The following is a 23,929-nucleotide window of genomic DNA, read 5'->3' as shown; positions in this document are numbered from 1 at the left end:
CTACCAAAAAATGATAAATATTAGATTAGATTAGATTTCTCCTCTTCTTTATGATTAGTCAATTTTGTGACAAAAATTATTGAAATTAAAAGGTAAAATTTAAAAGATTTTATTTCAATAGTAAAAGATATCGTCTACGTTTATAGTTATACTAAATTATTACTGACTATGTGCAGATCAGATTATATATAGGTTTTGGTTTTTCGGTTTTTAAAATTATTAAGCCGTCGCAAAATCATATAAACATTCGGTTCTCAAATGTTCGTCTAAATTTTTTTTTGCATGGAACAGGACCGCACTTGAGATCTCATACATATAGTGAATTTATAATAGTAATGAATTCTTAATATATTTTTATTAATAAAAATTATATAAAATTAATATATAATACAATAATATGTATTAAAAATATAATAACGTATACAGTTATTAACTTTTTATTAGTGATAATAAGTTTTGTAATATTTTCTCGTATAGTTAGTTGTAAACCAATCACATTTTATCATATAAACAAATATAATAAATACGATATACAAATACGGAAAATCTATTATTAATTAAAAAAAATTGATCTCAAAGTTAATAGTGACCATAGCTCTGAATTTGTATTTACTTCATACCTCAGAGTGATGAGTTGTACAAATCAGTGCATGTAACCTGCGTGTAATTTTATGTGTCGAAATTTAAGTGAAATGTGATAACATCAACAAAACAGATGAAATTTTTCTGTTCGGATAGTACTTAACTTAGAAACATCAGTTTCAAGCAGAGAAACAAATTAGTCTTATTTTAATCGTCAGACAAAGTGTAATTTGTTAAAAACTCTTAAAGGTAAGTTTTTTATTCAATTTTTGTTTTTATATTGCTGTATTATTGTTTTGAATGTGTTATGTATATTTGTTAATTCATGTCATCAATTAATTAATTAATTTTTACTTGTATCTGTCACAATTTTGATATTATTTCATATTTTTGTTTTGACCTTGGTTTTCCATTGGATGCGTCTGGATGGATTTGTATTTCGTGTTCATTGTTTGTTGTTGGTTTTCCTCCCCGTGAAATTATGAATAAAGGTTGATTTATTTGAAGAATGTATTATGTTCATTTCAAATCGACTTTAGTGTATTTAAAATAAATACGATGTTCGTTTTTTTTATTTTTGTTATTAAATACATATACATATATAGTTTTTTGGTTCATATTATTGGTTCACCTAAAATATTAATATTCTTAAATTATTTCTATTATTTTTTCGTCTTGTTAAATAACTTGTCTCTGAGCTATTTTGTATTATGTAGTTAAATTAACTTAGACTTTATAAATTTGGAAAATCAAGGGACAAGGGAAATTTAAAATCAAAGATATATGATTATATATTATAGTATACAATAATAAAATAAAAGCAATAATAATTTTAGAAAATGCCAAAATCCGTTAGATTTGCTTCTTGGTCTAAGAAAAAAATCAAAAGTTTACATTTACTTGAACTAAGAAACAAGAAACTGAAGAATGATCCTATTATATATTGTGGATAATCTTTTAGAACGAGAAGAGAAGTATAACGAATCTACCCAATGTTCACAATTTATTTTAAATGATATTAGACCAATTCAAGATTACTGAAAAAGAACAATTTAAATAAATGAAAAAGCAATTGGCAATTTAACCACCCCTATTATTATTAATAAATGCACGGGCTTACTGCTTCTAATTTTGGAGATGTTAAAATTAAAAAAATCTTGTGACAATATAGTTAAAAAAATTTAAGAAGAAATAATTTTTCTACAGAAGCTACGAAGTACGGGAAAATTAATGAATCGGTAGCATTAAAAAAATTTGAAGAATACAATAAAATTGTATTGGATTATATTGTACTATTATTGTACAACTAGTTAATTGTACAACACTCATTGGTGAAAGTTATTATAGGTTTAGGAGATTATCTCTGTAAAACTTCTGGTTTAGAATTATAAGATATTATGTCATTAATATTCTTTGTGAGAACGTGTTCAGGGAAACCAATGAGTCAATGAATAGTGTCCAAAATAACCATTTAGGTTTTTTACTATTAGAGGGAGTTTTTAATATTATATTTTTTAATCGCGATAATGAATATAACTGGTTAACATGTGTAATATAAATATTGGCATTGGTTCCATATCTATATTTGTTCGGGTTTATAGGTCGAAGTGTGTTGAATTTATTTCCTGATGTTTCGCTAGCACATATATAATATTCTGTAAATTGCATTTATCAGCGTCTAAAAATTAATTATACAATAAAAAATATATTAAACTCAAGAATCATTTGAGTATGTTCTATTTTAAAATCTGATACTGTTTTTTTATTATTTTTTATCTTATTTAACTGAATAACAAGTTTCTCAAAAAATGTAATTAAGGGTGTATTTTCGTTGTTGTTCAGAAACTTAACAAGAGTGAATATCAATTCCATCGAATATTTGTCTTTCAAGGTTTCTAAAACCGTTGTTTTCCTTTCAAAAGGAACTTCCTACAACCACGAATTCATGCGAAATTAGTTTTAATAATAATCAAACTATTAAATGACCATCATTTTCTAGTTAACATTATTTCCAAAACATTAACACTTTCGATCCGGCTGCTCCACTTTTATTTATAATTGTCCTCTCGAAAAATAAGTTATATCCCTAATGTTGTTTCTCACAATTTAAAAGAAGTTCTTGTCAGTTGTGTTGAGATATGAGATAACACTTTAAAGTTTGTAAATAATTTTATATGTTTTATTAAAGAAAATATTTTATTTAATTATTTATAATTTCTACATTTTTATGTATTATAATTATTTATAAATTAGATTTTCCAACAGAGTTAAGATAACTTAATTACATTAAAGGTGAAACATTTTAGTGTTATTAATAAATTGGGTAGATAATATTTCACAAGACCGTATCACTTTAAGGATTAAATAAGATTGTAAATTAGTTTGTAAGTTTTCGCAGAGACAAGCTTTTCCAAGAACGATTTTCCGGAGGTATTAGTACGGCAAAACGAAAAGGAGAGGCGAATAGGAGAGAGAAAAGTTTGTGTTTGCAAATAAATTTATTGCACGGGTGATACAAGAAAATTCCCTCAGAACGTAAACGAACGATAACTTTAATCCAAGGTAAAATTAACCATCCGAGCAATCCATTAAATATGAAGAAAACAGAGATGTGTCGTACACCAGGAGTTTAATACTTCTTTTACTTTTATTACAAAGCAATAAAATGTGCTTAATTTTTATACCTTATTTTGTTGAACGTGAGTTTCCCCGCATATAATTTAGTGGTAAATTATATTTCCTTTTATTGACTCTAAATAAGTTTTCGAGTCTTATGTTTGCAAATAACACAACACATTTTTAAGCTGAAATATGAAAAGAGATTCTTTTATATAAGGAAGGAAAACATAACTTAAAGTTGTAATTTAAAATTAATTTTTTGTAACCAACATCTTTCTAAATGTCCTTCGAAAATTATATCACGTATGCATTATAAAAATTTAAAAATATTTCCTAAATAAATGAAAACTTCTTTAGCCGCGTTGGGAAATCTCGTGCGTTCGCGTCACCGACATGCTAATACCAGTATATCTGTAGCTACACAGCTGACCTATAATATTGTGTATATCTTGGCCACGTCCAATGCTCGAAAACTCAGTTCTACAAAATATAAAATTACAATTGATGCCGTTTTTACGCGATACTTAGATAAATTTGAATCAAACATTTTTCATTTCTTAGTTTAGTTGATATTGATGAAAACAATTAAAATAATGTTAAAAATCAAGTACACTGAAATTTAAGTAATATATTTGAATAATAAAAAACCACATAAACATGCATACAATTGTTGCTCGGAGTATCGATAGATGTGATTGATGAACCAGATTGATGTTGATAATTTTAATTCAAACATTATGAATTTTAAATTTTAATACTAAAAGTTCTAAGATTTTATTTCTATCGGCAGTCTCTATAACTGCAAATTTTATTTTTTTAATCTATCTGACAGATGTGAATTATGAAAACGGGCATTAAAATACATACCTATGTATCTTTGGGTTTATAGGTTGACGTTTGTTGGAATTATTTCCTGACGTTTCGCTAGCACGAGTGGTGAGCATCTTCAGAGCTCTGACTTCGTGTCTCTTTCACATCTGATTGTCAGTCAATGAAACAATGGTCATGAAAGCCTTAACCTTTACATATTCTTAAAATTTCAAGATAATAACTGCTTCCCTTTCATTTGACATTTAGTTCTTAATTGAATTTACCATTTTAATGGTAAAAACAATATTACCTTTAGCTAAACGTTATTATCATTTCTTCTTCTCGATTAATATCTGGTAACTGACAATATAAAATATCTGAAAATTTACCACAAAAATTGTTATAATCATTATTATAATAATAATATGTATATTACAAATTATGTAGCTTTAAGAAGCTTGATTTTTTTCCTACAATTTGAAGGCCAATTCTATTATATATTGTTAATATAAATCAATCAATTATATTATATATTTTCTTTTGAAATAAAAATATCGCTCAAAAATTTTAAACATATATATTTTTTTAAATCATTAAATTATATTACATAAAAAAGTGGCTGTAGAAGATTCTAACCTAAGCTATCACACTTTTCAAATCTGCTAAAATTTTCGTAAAATTTCAGAAATTGGACATTTAGATCAGTTTAATACCCCTTTAAAATTAGTAATAATTTATCTTAAAAAGTATATGATTAAGGTATCTTTGTGACTATTTTTGAGAAATAATGCTAATTCAAGATTTAATATTACCAGAAATTTTTGTCATTTTAATCCAATCTTTTTCAAGATAATATATTAAAAAATCTTAATCGTATTTTTATCAATAAAAGTTTATTTTAATTAATTAATTTTAACACTTATGATCTTAATATAAATCACAAAATAAGTCGAAAATATTACTTGACAACATATTTACTTGACAACAAACAACTAAATTTATTATAATAAAATTACAGATGCATGAAAAAAATTAGTCCTAGGCCACGGAAACAAACAACAAAAACATTAATCCAGCATACAAATTGACAAATGAATCACGGTCACAGTTAAGTGCATTTAATTTCGATGCGACCTTTAAATTTTCCAGTCGACCGCTTTTTCACAGAGTGCAGCAGAGTGTAGTTCAACGCGACTGCAAGTCTGGGGGACGGCAATGCCACGTCGCGAGTCGCGACACTACTCCGGGCGTCGCGTCGCCTCTGCGTGCTGTAATGTCACTGACTCATTGTAATTTCAACTTTACTCGGTTAACAGCGTATAATATCAAATAATATCCACCGACATATTTGATAAGAATGCTGTGTAATAAAATCGTAGTACATATTTTAACTAAAAATACTGAATACCAACCTTCCCTGTTAGAATATATATTATATCTCACACTGTCACCATCCCGATATAAACAAATGGATTGCTAACAGTTTTTGATTTAAACTTGTTTCTCTAGGACTTATGAATAGAATTATTATTTTCACTTCGAGATATATATGATCTATGATGATATAGCTATTATTAAAGAAAATTGTTAAATTAATTTCATTAACTTCTTTCATCAAATTAATTTCGTTACTGAAATAATATCATCACTTCGGGTAACTTCTTTTTCAATGAGTCTCTTCCAATAAACATTTATGGTTAAGTTTTCATTTGTCTTGATAAAAGTGTACGTTTAAATATCTATATTATTGTCAATTATGCATGTTTGACAAAAACAAAACAGCAATATAATTGTTTATTGGTGGGTTATTCAAGGGTCAAAAGTACATTTAGCCTTCTTTTATTTAGTATCTAGTAACATAGCCATTATCTTTATTTAATAACTTCAAAACACCTTTTCTTCATTGATTTCAGTAGCTTTTCAATATAATTTTTCATTCATATTTGACATTCTTTTTGCATCAATTTTCCGATCAGTTTCTTCTCAAAGGTTTTTCATTGGATTAAGGTCTGGGTTTAGTGCTGGCCAAGGCATGACACGTACTCCTTGAGAAGCGAACCATTCTGTGTTTCGAATCATTGTCATGCTATTCCATCTAACTTAACCAGTGGGCCCATGCCAAACCATAACGTCTCCTCCCCCATGCTTCACAGTGGGTCTTGTGTACTTGGGAATATACCTTTCATTAATTGGTCTACTCACCTATGAAATCAGATTTGAACAATTGGAGCCGACTTTCATCGGAAAACGAAATTGTTTTCCATTGTCCATCTGTCCAGTTCATATGTTTTCTTGCAAAAAATAGTCTCGCTGCTCTATAGGTTGCAGAAATGAAGGGCTTTTAGTCTTCGTTTTATGGTACTCACCAATACATTGAGTTCGTTTATTTTTTGATTTATGCAGGATGCGCTGATAAAAGAGTCGCGCCCAACAAGCGCTTTTGTTTTCCTGTCCAAAGCTCTGTTAGTCTTGCGTTTTCTACTAATGTTCGGAACTCGTTCCAGTGTATTCGTTTTGTTAAAATTGGAAATCGTCTTCGAAGTGATCGATTTGTTTAAATTTAAATCTACTGCAATTTTACTCCGCTTTGTTGTTTAATTTGTACTCATCATTGGTTACTTTTAGACATTTTTAGCTTTAAGGAACGATGTCGGAAATAGAAAAAAAATTATAAAATCAATTATATTGAATATAGCATTAGTTTAAATTAAAAAGAGTTGTTCTTTTAATAAAATGATTATGTCTCAATTCGGAAAATAAATACATTAAAGTATTAATAAGATACCTATTTGAAGTACTTCGTAAAAAAAACTTTTATAAATACAATGTGGTCAAAATTGTGGTGCAAATAGAACACGTCCAATAATAAAAAAAATACAAAAATAATAAAATTAAAATGTGAATGAAAAAGATTAGAAAACAATATCAATATTTTGATTAAAATTCATCATATGGTTTTTATTTAGTTTCAAATTTATTTAACTGGTTTTCTAAGATGGCTCCGAAAATTTTAGAAGAGGAATGTGCAAAATATTAACAAACATCTCTTGTAAGGTCTGGGGGTCTACCATGAACCCGAGTGAAATATCTCACGGGTCTTTAATAAGTAAGCATAAGTATTGATGGATTGATATCCTTTCCAATTCATACAAATATGTACATCAGTTTTTGGAGGAATAATGGCTACATGTGTGCAAACAATACGTCTTGTGATTTCTGGGAAATTATATTTTTCAGAAAAACAAGAATATAAACATTATAAAGTTGTACTTATAATTAAATTTTACTATTTATCTTTTTTCTATAAATGTTTAACCCTTCAACATTTTGAAGATATCCATCTTATCTCTAGTGTTAATAACTTAAGTTGAATCAATGTATTTTTTACTTTTTGAAGCAATTACTAATGGGAGACTTATAAACTAGTTACATATGATATCTGCTTGAAAACTAACTGAGGTATAAAAACACAAAGCTGTAAGTAGCAACAATTTTCAAATTATATATTACAACAACATATATTAACATTAAGCATAAAATTAAATTTACCTTACACAGGTAAACCTTTGGTGTTGAGCTAAGGATTTATAAATAGATGGAATATTTCAACAATATGTGAAAGATATCTATTAGTATTAGTACCCCACACAACTTAATAAACTCTACCTCACTTAATTATATGATACAGTGTACAGTATAAATTAAATTTTCTTCGTTAAGGTCTGACAATTCTTCAATCTTAATTGAAAACACAATCAAATCATTTATTTTATTATTACCTAATAAACATCGGAATTATTTTATATCATAAATATTTTTTGTTGCTACTGACGTAACATGGTCATAATAGATCTAAAAAATATATAATATCAACAAAACATTCAACTTGAACTCACGACAAATTAACCTAAATTTAAAACTTCTTAATTGATGTAAATAAATTTATATTTAATATCTTTAAAACATTCAAGGTATCAATATATATCAACAAATCCACATAATCCGAACTCACGCAAAATGTGACAAATCTCACTCACTCAACACCAACCGTGTAAAGTCACTGGCTTTGGGTGACATATCTCACCTATAATACAAGTCACCGGCATTTAAAAGGGATCTTCGGGCAGTCCCGCTCCACAAGCCAGTGGTGGCGGGAGGCCGACGGATCAACTGCAAGCCCAATCCTCACCCAGGGAGGTTCTAGGACCTTCCTCAGATTGGGCTTGTTCTTCCGGGAACCAGTTGACAGGGGGCTGGCATCTTTGTCAGTCCCGTCTTCTGGTTCAACTTCACCCGTGTATGTATATACACGCCCTTTCCCCCATATGTGCTAGCACATATGGTTTCCAATTGGTTATGATCTCCGGATCGGTGCCCGGAGGGGGGTTTACACTTTCCCCTCTCTGTCCCCAAAAAAAAAAAAAAAAAAAAAATTTAAAAGGCGTTTGGACACCTTTACAAGAATAAGGATCTCATAGATTTTCGTAGAAATTCTCCTGAACTTTTTGGTAATATTGCAGAATCTGCGACTCTTAGGAATACTTTTAGAGCATGCATTAACTTGATTTGAAATCATCTGTTTCGGAGATTTTAGACAGCGTAATTGCCAGATTTCATTTTTGATGAAATATGCGGAGAAAATTGTTTTTAGAAAAATCTATATGTAATTTATTGTTTTTCATGTATGTCTTATATCATTTATGTGGTTGAATTCTAAAAAAGATAAAATTCGGTAAATCACTTTATTCATTTTTTATTTACTCTATATTTCTTAGGTAGTTTAACTATCTAATTAAAAGTTCTTTATTAAATAATTAGGTAAATTTACAAAGGAGAATGAATAATTTTATAAAAAATAATACATTAATATAAAATTAATAAAAAAATATAATTATACATTTTATATTAAAAAACAAAATCAACTAAAACAAAAAAAATCTATTTCATTGGATATTGCTTCCTGATACAATTTAAAATGCTCATAAACATATTATGATTTTTAAATTTATTTCTCCATATGAATTCGTGGAAGTACCATGGAAATAGATTCTTCGAGGAAGAAGTATGGTCTATGTAACTCGAAAAAAATTGCACAATGCAAATATAGTATAAATTTATTAATTAATTGGGAATAAATTAAAAAATAATAAAAATTAAAAACATTTTTAATTAAATAAAATACAATTATCTATATAATAAAATATATTAATTAATTAATGACCCATATCAATAAATTAAGATTGTACCAAAGAAAAATAATAAATATAGCACACAAATAATCTATAACTTAAAAAATGACTGCCAACAAATTCAAAATAATCTTACTAAAGGAATAAAAGTATAATATTTTAAAAATGGGAATGATCTATAAAGTAAAATATATTAAATGAGCATACCAATAAATTAAGAAAGTAATTACCAGAAGAATAGGAATAATATATTGTTTTTAAAAACGCCACGCAAATTGTTCAAGAAGCGTGAAATTAGCGCCTCACGACGCATGCGCTGGATAATGTTCCTTAGAGTAGCGGATTCTGCAACTTTACCGACTTTTTTTATTACCAAGTAATAACTTATTAATATAATGATTCAATTATTTTTATTATTATGAACTTTATAGTGGAGAAAATATTGTAAACAAAGACGAAGTGCGCTATTGCCACATTGATTTCATAAGTGAGTTAACTCACCGGTGAGATATCTCACTCGGGTTCGTGGTGGACTCCCTGGTCATTAATTTTGGAGCTCTCAGTGCTTTGGATGCACAATTCAATGAATGAGTTTAAATTCTCTTTTATCAACTTCAAGCGCTTTAAAAATGTTTTATAAACTTAATTTGATAGTTCTTGAAATACTTGTTGGCGAGCCTAATCTTACAGTTACGTTTGCGAATATTCAGCGACTAGGTGTGTGGCCACAATACTCCGGAGCTATTTATTATTTATGTTTTTGTTCATGCACTGCATTTTAGTGCTGATATAGAATATTTGTTTAGTATTAATTTTTGTGTCATGCTGTGAGGAGTATATATTCTAGAAATGCTTTCAACATGTTACAGAATCTTTAATACTTGTAGTACAAGCATTTTTGTGCCTTTGCTTAGCCCTGAATCTGATCATATGACCAGTATTATTAATAATAAAAAAATAACATTTCATCTGCTTCTACAATATGGGAAGGGAGATTCTGGATGAAAGGTTCATGGCTCATTTGTGAAGAGAAATTGATAAGAGAAAATAAAAGAATCTTTTATGATTTTAAATAAAAAAAAAATAAATAAAATAATTATATTATTATATGTATGTTTTTTATAAGATTTTTGTTAACGACAATTTGGTACGTAATCTCTACAAAGCTACTAACTTAGTTATTTTTACTACAACAAAAAATTGACCGAAGAAATTGTTTGAAATCATGGCACAAAGTTAGTGCTCAAATTAGAGACAATTTATATTTTACTGCCGGGTTTAGTTCCATTAATTCGAGGGCAGACTTCCCACAAATATACGCATTCGGGCAGACTAGGTAATCAAATTGTGGTGAAAAGAAAGAAGGAAAATAAAACGAAAATGAAACCAGCGGAGCTTGCATATCAAGGGCGCAAGGGCATGAGGCACTGATGTAGAGGTGTCAGACAGGGGGCAGGTCGTGACATTTCTACCGACCCATAATGGAATTTGAACCACAAGAGGATCGTTCCATTCTACGACACCGGCAAAAAGTAAATCTGGACGCAGTAAGAAATCGTGAAGTTCATTTGAATGTAACTGACATTTTAAGGGAGGAACCTCAAGCCATGTTATTAATATTATTAATTAATTATGTTTATTAAAATTTTCTTATATTAATAATATATTATTATATTATCATTCGTATGTAAAAAGAAAAAATATCAGCAAATGATTGAAATGTAGTGTGCTTACTAATTGTAAAAATAAATTTTATCATCACTATTAATTCGATTTTAGTCCAAAAAATGCCATTTTAACTGCTGCTTCTTGAAGTATCGGGTATCCTTTTTTTGTCAAGTCATTTATCTTTTCATCACATCGCTCCGCTCGGTTTTATCGTTCACAACATTATTTAAAGATTTATCAAATTAGATGAAGCTCAGTGTGATTATCACATTACGTCCGACGACTTGAAGTCGAAAAATAAATGTCTGAATGATTTGCCTCGAAAAACGTGTGGTTCCATCGTCTCCCTATTCGTACATTGAAATCATTTGAATAAACAGTTTATTGGTTGTGTCAAACATGTGAATATATTTAAGCCAGTAGTTCGAACTATATCTTATAATTATTGAAACATTCATGCAATTTGTTTATAACTTAATAGTTCTAAATTCACAGAATTACGTTGCTCATAATCGAAAACTACCGAATGACTATAAGAACGTTAGAAAATTGTACATAGTATAACTTGGTCACTAAACAACAAAGACAAAATAATACAATCGAACACATCGGCTGTTAAGTTCCTGGTCTAATATAAATATAGCGCTTCAAATGCAGATAAGATATTTGATAAGTGTAGTCCAGGCCAAGACCAGGAATATCTTATTATAATTTACTGAAATTAAAAGTGGCCGAACGAACATCAATGATGCATTACGCTCTGGTCGCCCAAAAGAAGTACGTAGGCCAAGTGGATTGTTTCAACGAGGAAATTTCGAAGAAATAGCCCCATACATCTCCAAGAAAATGCACTGTGTCACAAGTCTTCTGCTACGATGGTAAAATTGCACGAATTACACTGAAGATTGCTTCCGCTCCCTTCCTTTCCTCCAAATTTGACCAAATTTGACCGAAAACGTTCTGTAACAATCGATTTATCTGAAATGGAATGTTATACATAACTTTGTGAGAAACTCTTATAAATCAAACACATTATTATGAAAAATCTTTACCATTTGTGTCGTACCATTGAAACACATAAGGGGTGTTGATTAAAACAAGCATTTCGTACGTATATGGTAACAAATCTATACTTAAGTTTTTTGAGAAAACGGAACAGAAGAAAAATTAACATCCCAAATCTGGCTCTGAGGGTATGACTATGTTTTCCCAGCTTCTGCAAATACCAATTTTATGTCCATTATTTTTTCTTATCTTTCTTTACTTATTTATACAATTATGCGGAAACTCGTTCCAAATATAATTTGACATACAGTATAGGCAAAAGTTATATATTATTATTTATTTATTTTTAACTGAATTAATAGGACCAAGATATTTTTATATCGCTCGGAAAAAGTTTGATCTATCTGAATTTTGAGAGAGACAACAGTGAAAGTCTTCCTCTACGGAGCAAATTTGCAGACTTTTACTGCCCTTGTCGTGAATGATGTCTGAATATTCAGTAGGATTAAATACTTTGTATTTAATTTAACATAATTTCTTTATGCAAAATGTTTACGATACAAACGATGTTGAAAATTTAGTATAATTCCTTGAATGATTTTAGACTATATAGTTATTTAAATCGGTGAATAGTGTTAGTTTACCAGGAATTATATTTTTACCTTTTTTATCAATTCAGTTAAAAATAAGAACTAACACGAATCGAGATCTAAATTACATAAAAATGAAAATATTCGACAATCCATTAGAAATAAATTCACATACCTTTATATTTTTTAACTTTATTTTGTTTCGCACAGTTAAAGAAAATAAACAGAAACCAATCATAAAAAATTCGAGGAGGAATTATTAGAATAAAATAAAAATATAATGAATAACTATCAAATTAGGGGACTATTAACAATAGCCTATTCACAATATAGAATATTGTGCTTTAGGGTTTTTAACAAGGAAAGGTTTGTCTAAAAATTTAAAAATTTAAATCTAATTAAACCGTAATCGTAATCGTAGTAGAATATTATATAGCATATGTTTATAAATAAGTGAATCAATAATTTATAACTTTTCTAACGTATCATATTAATATATGCATTCTAGGTCACGAACTAATTAAATATTATATGATCAGCAAAATTCTAGCAAGCATGTAACTATCTTCATGTGACCTGCATTTGGAATTTTCAAGAGAATATCAAATGTTATTATTATGAATTTTTATGAATAAAAAATAAATTAATAACTTTATTTTTCATTTTTTCATTTATACATTATTAAATAACTGTTAAATATAAAATTATTAATCATTAATATGTTGTTTTTATATAATTTATTTATACAATATATACACCATATTTAATTTTATTAAACAAAGTATTATTCACGAAAAATACTAAATTTAGCATGTGATGCTTCTCACATTTTTCTGGATAAAGATCTACCAGCTTCCAGCGGTAAATTTATCGGGTCGTCTCATGTTCTTTACTCGATGTGTACAGTCAGAATTTATTGAAAAAAATGTGACATAAAGCCTCTATTTTATACATACAGCGGTAGTCAAGAATATATCACATATACAAATTTGCTTTTACATAACAAAATTTTATCTCTTTCTTAAAATTATAAAACATTAAGTATAAAATATTAAACTTGTTCAGCAAAAAATTCATATTATTTTATTATAATACTATTAAATTGATATATAGTATTTTTTTTGTGTATAAAAAAACTTATTTAATGTTTAAAAATTCAAAAATACAAACTAATGTCTTTATTTTGCATCTCCCACGTAACAGTAAATGTTGTCTTTTTTTCTTAATAAAAGTCATTATGAAAATCTACACTATTCATATGTAGAGCAACTTTAGAAATTTTCATTTGTCTTCATAAAAGTATACGTTTAAATATTCATATTATTGTCAATTATGCGGTATGTTATATAAAAATAATACAGGAATATAATTGTTTATTAGTGGCTTTAGTTAGGTATTTATTAATATTTGAAAAATATTCAAGTGTCAAAAGTAGAGCAACTATAAAATAAAACAACCTTATGTAGCATATACATTATTTTTAGTAACTTCTAAACACAGTTCATTCAAATTTGTCAATCACTTGAATGAATTTTCCGACCAATTTCTTCTGAAAGGTTTTCCATTGGATTGAAATCTGGTCAAGGTATTATACGCATTTCTTGAGAAGCGAAACATTCTTTAACTAATTTAGAAGTGTGTTTGGGATCGTTGTCGTGCTGGAAGGTTCTCCTTAATCTCAGGTTATTTTCGGCAAATGGAAGAATATGATTCTACAGATTGTCACGATAAACAAAACGATCCATTATCCTCCTCCATTAGAATAATTGGAGATGACTTTTGTTCTTTTGCAAAAAGTTGTGTCGCCGCTCTATAGTTTGCAGAAAATAAAGGCTTCTTTGCTGGTTTTCTACCATAGAGACCACCTCCTTTCAGTCTTCATTTTATGGTACTCACCAACACATTGAGTTCGTTTGTTTCCTGATTTATGCGGGATGCGCTGATAAAAGTGTCGCGAACAACAAGCGTTTTTGTATTCCTGTCCACAGCTCTGTTAGTCTTACTACCACTTTTGGAAACTCCTTCTGTTAAAATTGTAAATCGTCCACGAAGTGATCGATATGTTTAAATTTAAATCGACTGCAATTTTACTCTGCTTTTCACCACTCCGGAACTTTTCTACAATTTGTTGTTTAATTGGTATCGATAAATGGTCACTTCTAAAATGTTGCATAAAAATGTTTAGACGCTTAGTAATTATACAATTCATTTAAATTAAAAATGAACGATAGTGTATACTAGAAAACTGACTTTTTTCAAATATCAAAAAATTCTCGAGATGCCGGATTTGATCGAATCGGTCTCTATATCTATACATGTGGCACATAGAGCATAAACAATTTTAATTATATAAAATGTTTACACCTTAAAATGTTAATTTGGAAAGATTACATTATTTGTTTAGAATTGAAAGGTTTTGGACTCATATTACCTGGGTTTCAATCAAACCTCAAATAAACACAATTCCAAATCTTCATTTTCAATTCCAATATTCGTAATCAAGCTATCAGTAATGTTAAATTAATTCTCAAACAAAATTTGTTTCTACAATGACAATAGCTTTTTATTTGTCCTTAAAAGTTTAGTGTAATTGTATTAATATAAAATATTATTTTCAAAGTTAAATTAAAAATATTTCATAGTGATAAAAACTTCTTTAATGGAAAAACATGTATCTATAAAATTGCGACACGTAAAGACGATTTATATTACGTAAATGGTTTTCTGTAATTACTCTGGCTCGACCGCAAGTATTCGGAAGGTGTGTTATAGTTTCTTCCAGAAGCTTGTAAATAAAAATTGGGTAGTTAATGTGGTATCCTGGAGTTTGTCGGTCCAGCCTTTGCCTGTCTGGAGACTCAATAAAAGTGATTCTATGTGGATGACTGCTTCACATTTACGGCGTTCAGGTGTCGTAAACATGTCTTATTATCAGTTTTACGATCTGCACCCTGCTCTAAACTCCCTACTTCGTTACCTCTCCCCCTCCCACAGAGAGGCTCATTTCTGCCGCATTTATTTCGGACACCAATAAACTTCGGAACAACTTGTTTTATTTCAAATAAAATGGACTTTACAAAAATTCCTTTTGGACACAAGTTTACCTTAATATAAAAATTTTAAGGAAAACAAAATTAAATTTGTCATAATAAAACTATTTATTAAATAATTTAGTTAAATAATAATATTAAATTCTTCCATATATTCTTATATGAAATTATAAATGATAATATACATTTTAGAAATGCGACTAATTTTATGAAGGAACCTGTTATACATGAAAATTTTAAAAAGAAAAGATAAACAATTTCAAAGCAAACCCTTGTCATTTCATATTTTAGAATTAACTAGCATACAGTGCCTCGTTTCTTCCCCTACTAAACTTATTTTAAGGGTCGTAAATGTATTTATAAATGACAAAAGTGGTTGGAATATGAGATGTGACATGTATGATAATACAGATTATTCCACGATCTCACTGAATTTTTTTATCACGTTTTTTATTCTAATAAAGAGAATTTTAAATTATTATTTAATAAGTTAATAAAATTTATTTTCTTATATTCCTACCAACTGTATGTTGAGAATTTAAACAATAATATAAGGAGTGGCGCTATTCGCAAAGATTATTAAAATATATTCATGGTTTAATCATAGTTGTAGTAAACTAATAATAATTGTTATCAATTGTTATTTATTTACATTATATAATTACAATTGACAAGTGTAAATAGCCTGTAAAATAAATACTGTGCATATTTTTAATCAATGTGACTCTGATGTTTGACAAGTATTTATTATATTATGTATAATAAAACCTACGCCACTGTTTGGAATTCAAGTTCTTATATTCGTCGATAAAGAGTAACAAGAAATATAGGACAAATCCCAAGAGATTCACATCAAATAAACAAAATTAAATTGTATATATAAGGGACATGTTTTTACGTAATATACTTTGCTATTCAAATAGAGTGACCCTTTTTCATCTTTTTTTGTAAAAAAATCTCGACCACTATCTTTTTACACAATCAAAACAGAGAGGCTGAAAAAGCCATCTTGATTGAGATGTTATGAATAAATTTATTTTTTCATATCAATAGGAATTTAGAATATTGTTTTGAAGAAATTTAATAATATATGTATCAGAACAAAATTTCTATACATATATTTGTATATTTATCAAATATCTCAGAGATCTAACACAAAATAATGATTTCACTATATTGGAGATTCAGTTCTTTTTCTCAGATGTATATAATTATTTATAATAAAGTTATGACTAATATAATTTCGTAGTAATATTAATATAATAATAACATAAAAAAGAACTATTTTCAAAAAATCTCTTAATATATTTTTCTCTTAATCTAAAAACATTTAAAGAAACTCGTTAAATCTCACTTTGGAACAATATTTTATCTTTTTTAATAATATACCAATTTCTGTTACGAATTTTTCAAACAGAATTTATAATTTGCTGATCACGTGACGAGAGAATAATGAAAAAGTAAAAATAATATAAACATATTAGATATTTGAATTTTTGGAATGCAACACGTACAGCGGGGATATATTTACATATAAATTATTGTCACAAATGAGATTTGCAATATAACGTCTCAGAGACGCTGTTACTATGCGGCACACGTACAGTGCAATATCTAGCGTAGGATCCAGAAGGCTCAGGACTCCACCGTTCCCTCTGTGACACGTGTTCTGCTGCTCTTGTTAACTTCCTTCGCTTCCAATGTCAACTTTTTACCAGACGACTACTACCCTTCTCTCTCTCCTGATACCGTTAACTTACATGTTTAGTTGCTTAACTTTTCTAGCGATCCTATTAGATAGGTATATTTCTCACATTCAAGCAATCAACTGTTGAAAAAAAAAATCGAGATATAAATTATTCCATAGTCATTATCACACATTAATCGTGTCCTAAAGTAAAATCATTTATTTAAGGCGATGACTCTACAATTCCATTGATTACGAGTCACAAATGCGACTGTTTCAATTTTGGAATGTGCAATATGTTATTTCAAGTTTATTGAACTTTGAGTAAGATATTAATTTATATGACGTTGATTAAAAATAAATTCATTGAAACATATATATTGTTTTTCCTAATATCCATAGTAAATAAAATCGATGTTTTTTATTGCCTCGATTTCTCTGGAGTCAAATAAATTTTTCGCAAGAGCTATTTAAAATCCATCATTTTAACCTTAGCTATAAAGCCCTAAAGTGTCACATCTTGAGTAATAAAATCGTTTTTAAATTCATACTAATACATATTTTACAGGAAACCTATAAAATACATGACAAATTCATTTGAAAACAGCGAGCAACATGTTGGTACATATTTACTTGGAAAAAAGCTACTTTCGAATTTATATGTACGGAATTTATACAGAAATTTATGGGCTATGGTAGACGGGATATCGGTTACGACCGCCCTGTGTAGCCGATAGGGAATATTTTCTTAATACCTGCTGTAGGAACACTTAGCACGGAACGAATTGGATGGGGGACTGTAGAGGGCTATCGGTGGGGAACAGGACGTTGAGCCAGGTCAGCGGTAACTAGGCACGTCTACTTTTTCAAGGATTCACTGATAACACTCCTTCCCTTAGTCTTCTTCAATTTCGCCAAATAACTAATACATATTTAAATTAGGTATAACATATGTAGTTAGAAATTGAATGACTATTAACTTTTTTAAAACTGTGTCCCATGTATATTTAAAATTGGGCAGTGATAAGTGAAGTAGTGATTATTATCTTAATTACTTTAATCAAATTCGATTTCACTATAAATACACTAAATAAAGTATGTATAAGATTTGTTTTTATTACACATTTCCATACAAATATTTTAAAAAATTAAATAAATATAAGTAATAAATAAATTCATTTTTTAAATATTAATATTTTATAATTCAAGTTAAAAATAATTCATTTAATTTTTTTTAATCTTAATATGTAATAGCAATACCTCTTCATTAATTCATTCAAAAACATTAAAATACCACAAATTTAGTTTAATTTTTTATATCATATCGAGACAAGGATACTGCATTATATAAAATTCTTCAAAACTATTAAAAATTATTACAAGTAAAAATTAAACGGGTTAAATTTTTTCTTAGTTTAAAATTATGATAGCGAAATATCTACCGGTTAAAATCCTTATTGGCAAACATTAAATATATTAAACTCTCAAGCCAGGAAAGTTCACATGTAATTGAAAAAAAAATAAGTTGAAACAGCAAAACATATATTCATTGGCAATATTTTAAATTAATTATTTAAAAGAAAATTAATAAAAAAAATACTATATACTCTAAATAACAGTTTTCTTTAACTATATCGAGATATTATGGAAATAATATTGACAAGAATATTCACAATTATTCACATATAATTGGATGTACAAACTGCAAACTTTTTCTTGAATTTAAAATAAGAATAAAATATCTATGAAAACACATTTACAAAATATTTACTAACCCATATCAAAAAATTTAAAAGCTATTTGTGGCAAGTAAAATAAATATAAAATGAATTTAATCATTTAATAATTTACTTGTTTAAACAACATGTGCAATTATTATTAGATAACGTTTTAAGTTAAGAAGTAAATGTGAGTGAAGAAAAATTGTAGATCCAAGATTAATGAAGGCTGTCTCTAAAATAAGTAATATCGCTCACGGTTTGGAAAGCTATTCGAGGCACATCGTAGGCATTGACATGAGCAGCCAGCCCGGCTCAACAGTCTGCTTAGAATGCATGCAGTGGCTCGCCGGCCTCAATCATCAGTATACATAACGCAAATGTCTCCTACATTCGCGCCTCCTTTCCATTATGCGGAGCTACCAAACTTAAAAAGCTCAAATAACTCTTCCTTATTCGTTTCCTTCGCTGATCTGTATAATTTATGAGTATTTATAATGCAGTTATTTCACTTCTTGCTTCTTGCTCTACGGCTCTTGTGCCAAGCCATGCCGTGCTATATATCTCTGTCAAAAGACCATTTGCCTTCTTTTCTCGCTTTCTTGATTCCAAACTTATCAATTTCAATCTAATATATCGTGTACAGCGCATAGTCGTATTTGACTAGTCATCATATATAAATATTTATTTAATCGTAGTGCTGATCAAAATATAAATTGTTTTAAAAATAATTATCACTATACACAGTAAACATAAAATGTAGTCATCACAATAATATTTATATTTATGGCGCCAATAAATATTCGAATAAATACAACGTTGTAAATTCATAAAAATTAAATAAAGGTTATTATAACAGTTGTATATACATATTATGAAAGAAATATGTAAATTTTAACACTGCAGTTTCAACCTTAAAATATACAATAGACAACTATAAATTAGTCATTGCAGGAAAATTTCACATTTAATAGAATTTTAATTTAAAAATACACTAGCAATTTCTATCTCATTTCCTATCTCTTATACAGCATTTAAACATATAATAATAATGCACCCTTTTTCCTAGGTTAGGGCTTATTATTCTATGTTCTTCTGTAAAACTTTCTCTGACTGAAATTTACTAATATTTCAAATATCAAAGACAACACAAAGAATAAATCTATTTTTATGCACGCAAATAAGAAACATATCACCATATTCTATATTTATTTTTTAAAATAGGTTTTATGGTTTTTAAGATGACTAGATATTTTTCATTTAATAATTTCAGCTCCAATATCTTTTTCAAAAATATTTTCATATTGCTTAATTTCTTACAACATAATCCATCTAAATTACATTAATAATTGTACAATTATGTACATGGAGTCGCGACATTCTCAAATACATACTTATATTATTTTTATTCTACTAACCATCAATATAATAATGAATTTGTTAGAGGTATTAATGGTGAAAATATATGAAACTGCAAATAAATAAATTATAAAACTTTTAGTGCATGCAGAATTTCAGCTTAAATGTAATAAAACGCCTCTCAACTAGTAACTTTTTTCATTACGTCTAAAAAGAAAGTAAGTAAACATTCCGCTTATTTCCTCTTTTTTAGTCTCAAAACGCACGTAATAGTAAACAAAGATATGTTGCCCTAAACTCACAGAAACATGGAAAACCGTTTAGGTCTGGAAATAGAGCATTCTTTCAAACAAAATATACCACGTTTCTTTGCTATTCCTCTCAATTCAGACTTGTGTTTTTTGATCATACATGAAATACTATTCTGACATTTATAGTTTGAATTGTAAATTTTAAATAAAAGAAACCATAAAAATTTAATTTAATTTCATCTCTAATACCACAAATTAAAATCTATTTGAATAAAAAATTTAAAATAAAAATTTCTAAGACCAGTAATATCGACAACAATTTTAATTTTTCAATTAAATTATACCACGTTATGGGTAAATATATTGATGTACTTTACACTGTATATAGTATAGTATTAGTTATATCATTTGGAATATAACTATTGCAAATTATTGAAAAGAAAAAAAAAATATTCTATAGACTACTTGATTAAGAAAAAGAAATTCGTAAAAAGAATATGATTTTTATTTTTTCCACCAAATTATGAATATGGTTGGATAGTTGGATTTTCCATAAAAAAAATTTGCTAAGTCAATGTTCATGCCTAAAAATTATCATATAGGCTTTGGTTTCACATAAACATAAATTTTTCTATATATAACACAATTATAATTAAAAATATTGTAAATATATATTATTATAATAAACAATCAATATTAAATAATTTTTATTTTAAATATTTAATACAATTCAGTTTTACAAACCATATTAAAATTAAAAATAAATTTATCAACAATCAATCATACCTATGGTCAGAAGGTTAATGAATGTTTCTACAAGGAAATATTTAATGTAAACTGATGTCGTTGACAGGAAAAAAGTAAATAAACTTCGGGGTTAACATTCAGCTTAACAATCACGTGTATGATAGTAATACAGAAAAAATGCACGTTTTTAATATTTTAATCAACGTTTCCGTATATATAAGAGCATTTTCTTTCAGTTGCATATCAATTCAAATTTAGATTTTTTAACAATCTTCAATATGAAAATATTTGCTGTGACATTTGTGGCGCTTGTATTAGTTGCTTCAGTGGTAAGTCCTATGCTTAATGATTTATTTCATATACAATCATCAAGATTTTTGAAATTCTACTGAACTTTATTTAATATTTTACTGAAATATGATTATTCAATATGTTTTATATATAAAATAACACTTCAAAATGAAAAAAATCATTGTTTCATTTATTTTTATTTCTGAATGAATATTAATGATGATTAAAATATACAATGAACAAGTCTGCACGTGCTATTGTTTTCTATATCACCCGACGGTGGCCTATTGTATAGATTTTTGTAATGTTTTGACATGTCTATATATTGTTCTAAAATCGAATATAAAAAATAAATAAGTTACGCACACGATGTATATTGACAATTTAATACGAAGTATTGTGATTTGTGATTGACTCCATACACATATGTAAGTATACAATTTTTAATAATAAATTGTTTCTTCCTTAGCACTCAACTTGTAATGACCCGTGTGATCCTTTGGCCAAACTTCTTGCATTTAAACAAAAATTGAAAGCGCTATATTGTAGTGGATGTGGTGCACTTCCCGCCCCGGTAGCCCCACCAGCTCCAGTAGCCCCACCAGCCCCAGTAGCCCCGGTAGCCCCGGTAACTCCTACATGTGCTTATCCAGCTTGTGTACCTATTGCATACGTACCGCAAACATGTTGCCAATGTTAATTTGTTTAGTAACAATCAATAAAATAATTAATCGTTCGTTTTTGTTTATTATTTTCCATATAAATATAATGATAGAAAATCTCAATTATTATCGTAAATTTTTACAAATTAATTTATTTTTTTTTTTTCAGGCACCTTGTTGTTTGGATCCAGCGTGTAGCCCTGCTGCAAAACTGCTTCGATTGAAAAACAAAATAAAAGGGTTGTTATGTTCAAATTGTGTGCAAAAATGTCCATGTGTAGCTCCAACGTGTGGTTTGCCCGTTATCCAACCGATGCCACTTTGCGCATGTCCAGCAAAAAAATGTACTATTAAATGTACACCAGCAACACCATCCCCAGCTCCAGGGTCACCTATTTTTGAATTTTTAGAATGTATTCCCGAATAAATTTTTTACTGAAATTACATGCGTATATTTTTATTCCTTATAATATTAGTTAAATTATTGCAAGTCGTTTAAAAATATAACAATTGACCATATGATATTTATAAATTAATTATCTTATTGATTATTTATTTTGTTTATATTATCTAATAAAAGTATTTATTTGCGATTTATTAGGAAAAAAATATTTAGTTTTCTTAACAAATTTACAAAAGTTGATATAATCAATATTTGTACGGCTAATTACGCCTCTGTTTGGACCTGTTATTACTAATACAAAAGTGGTCATGTGTATTTCGCCATTCGAATGAATAATAGTATTATTCGATCTTTCGTCGACGAATGTGTCAACATTTACAGTAAATTGTTGACATTCATTCATTAATTTGTTTCTTTCAAAATAACAATACAAATAATAATATTATATAAACTTTACAATGTGTTATAACATATAACATGCAGGACGGCAGTTAAATATTTACTTAAGTTAAACAAATCCTGTTCTCGGTCGAATTAAAAATATATTTGTACTTATTGAATAGTAGTTTTTTTCTTTAAATTATTTTGAGATCCTACAAAATTCACAAAAAGGTGTTTATGGGTACCAGGATAAAAAAGAGGTAAACAATATTAGAAACTTAAAGTGATTTTATTAATGTCACAGAAGTATAGTTTTGTTAGCAAAACCAATAACCAATAAGTGTAATATGATTTTAATTACTCTTCTTTATATTTACATATGATACGAAATAATAAAAATTTAAATAATTAAATGATTTCAACTTAAACTTCTTTTGAAAAAATAGCCTTTGGCTTTTTCTTACACTGGATTATGTGAACATGTGTGATTTATTACAAATGAATCAAGTATTCTGTTGTTTTTTAATTTTTCTAAATATTTTATTTATCTTTAATTAATTCATTAAATTTCAGATAATATAATATATAGCATTAAAAACTTCTTTAAAGCAAAGTAATTTTATTTCTGCATACATCTTGATCACTTTAAAATGTAAACTCTCTTGAGCTATTATTTATTAAAGTTATAAATAACAAAAGGCCACATTGTGTTTTTCTTCTGCCATGTAATTTAATATACAAATTTCAATTTTATAAGTAAATAAATATTATAACACATGATTAAATCACCCACTCAAGTCGCTGGTGGAGAATCAAATTCATTTTACATTTATTTAAATATAACAACAAAGAATTGATCTCGATTGGACTTGGGATTCACTCTAGGCGGTAGTTTAAGTAAAATCATAAAACAATCC

General features: G+C 27.9%; 2 long non-coding RNA genes across 2 annotated transcripts; both read left to right on the top strand.

The window, feature by feature from the left end:
* Positions 1 to 747: 747 nt before the first annotated feature.
* On the top strand, positions 748 to 22,669 carry LOC126265288 (uncharacterized). Its single transcript, XR_007547820.1, has 2 exons — positions 748 to 831; positions 22,398 to 22,669. It is a non-coding gene; the product is annotated as an uncharacterized LOC126265288 (long non-coding RNA).
* Positions 21,469 to 22,302, top strand: LOC126265285 (uncharacterized). The gene is made up of 2 exons (XR_007547817.1): positions 21,469 to 21,604; positions 22,036 to 22,302. It is a non-coding gene; the product is annotated as an uncharacterized LOC126265285 (long non-coding RNA).
* Positions 22,670 to 23,929: the final 1,260 nt, after the last annotated feature.

Source organism: Aethina tumida, chromosome 4 (assembly GCF_024364675.1).
Source record: "Aethina tumida isolate Nest 87 chromosome 4, icAetTumi1.1, whole genome shotgun sequence".
NCBI classification, from domain to species: Eukaryota; Metazoa; Arthropoda; class Insecta; order Coleoptera; family Nitidulidae; genus Aethina; species Aethina tumida.
This window is presented reverse-complemented; position numbering and strand designations above follow the sequence as displayed.